This window comes from Solanum dulcamara, chromosome 1 (genome assembly GCF_947179165.1).
Source record: "Solanum dulcamara chromosome 1, daSolDulc1.2, whole genome shotgun sequence".
Taxonomy (NCBI): Eukaryota; Viridiplantae; Streptophyta; class Magnoliopsida; order Solanales; family Solanaceae; genus Solanum; species Solanum dulcamara.
The window spans coordinates 76,372,028-76,374,047 of NC_077237.1; positions in this window are offsets into that span (position 1 = coordinate 76,372,028).

Consider the following 2,020-nt stretch of genomic DNA (forward strand, 5'->3'; position numbering starts at 1 on the left):
GATTTGTTCAGAACCCGTGCACACAAATGAACTATGCTACTCATCAAAATTGATATTTCGGACTCAACAAATTTGTCAAAAATTCCAACAGAGGTCGTCTTGACAAATGGTGGGCCCCACGCCCATGGCTCTATTTTAGCCATAAGCCATAAGGTTGCTCGGAATGAATTCGAAAGCCTCAGGTTCCGAAACTAAGGTTCTTCTAGACCAAACTCGACATTACAGAGCTAAGAGAACCATCAGAATTGCATTCTGAGGCTTTTTACCAGAAGTTTTAAACAAAGACAATTGTTCAAGTTTCTAAAGCTCCAAAACACGTAAACTCACATAAAAATCAAACGAACGACAAGGCGATCAAACTGTCGGTCCCATCAAGCAAATGACCTGGGGTCGTTAAGGGAAAGTTCTAAACACTGAAATACCTAGAGGGTCATGACATGAGCGAGGAGGAGGTGGGGGAGATGGAATGGAAAAGGTGTGATTGAAAGGAGAAGAAAAGGGAATGAGGAGGAAGAAGAATCGAAAAGATATTGTCTAAAAAGAAGTATCCGTTAAGTTAAATTTCTTTTATTTGTTATGTCAGTCATTTGGGTGATATTAAATTTACTAGAAATAAAATTGGGGGGGGGGGGATAAAGAATTATCCAAAAAATTAAATTATTAAAGTAAGTTTGACTTGAGTGAGATTTATATATTTTCTCCAAATTATGAATTCAGATAAATTCTTTATTAAAAGACTACTCTATCCCTGATTATTCCTAGCATACTTATACATATTTTAAAAAAACTACTCTATCCTTGATTATTCATAATACACTTATACATATTTTTTATTTTTTATTTTGAAGATACAGGTTTTAAAACTTTTTGACAATTCGGAGCTCACCATAGAGCTCCTACTTTACTTTTTAAAAGTATAAAATTAGATTCACCTGATTGTATTTCGTTTTCACCTTTGCGAATATGGAAGTTGTATGTCTGATTTTAGTTTCAATAATGTAGTGTAATTAGAAAATCTTCAGACATGTGTTGGTTGGGTGGGGTTGAGGCATAGTGTGGGAGCTAACACCAATTGAAATAAATATTTTTCTCACCACGAATTCATGAAAAATTTTGTGCTACATAATATAATTTTTTCACTCTTTTTTCATCGAATCAATTCACTAGAAAAACACATGATAAAAAGTAAATTATAGTGGGAAACTTTCTAATTTTTACATAGAAAAATATTAATTTTTTTCTTTTCTCACCAATTTAATTAAAATATCTATGAAAATAGTTACTGAATATTTTTTTTAGTGAAAATAAACTAATTTTTTAATAGTATAACAACTTCAACACTTTCAATAATACTACCAATAAAGTATACGATTTTTTACACACACAATTTCACCCTTTTAACAAGTAAAATATTGGTGAACATCTTTCACATAATAGCACACAACCCGCTAAACAGTGAGATTTTCAACTCAATTTATGAATTGAGTTATTAAACACACTAAATGATGGTTTGGTCAACTTTAGTGGTAGTCAAATCTACAAAACTAACAACTGACAGATCTATAGCCTATCTTTATTATTTATGAAAGTAACAGGTTTAGATCTTATCCAGATTAATATCCTCAAATAGTCAACAAAAGTGGCCATATGCTTGGCGGCTGCATGGGGAAGTGCATGGATAGAAAATATAATCTCAATAAGTTTATGATAATAATTTGAGAGATTTCCTCTAAGGTTTGATTTTATCATATTAAACATATGAGATATTTGAATTTAGCCGGACTTTTTACCTGGATATTGAATATTGGAAGAAGAATTCTAAAAAAATTATTTCTCTGACTAAAGTAATTTAAAAATTTTACATATGAAGTTGCAAATTTTATATGAAGTTTGGTGAATTGTTTTTGCAAATAAATTTAAGATATTTTTATCTGACTTTAAACATACGCAATAAATATCTATGTTATTAATTCAAACTTAGAATAGTAGTACCAAACTTAATATATGTGCATCTAAAGTT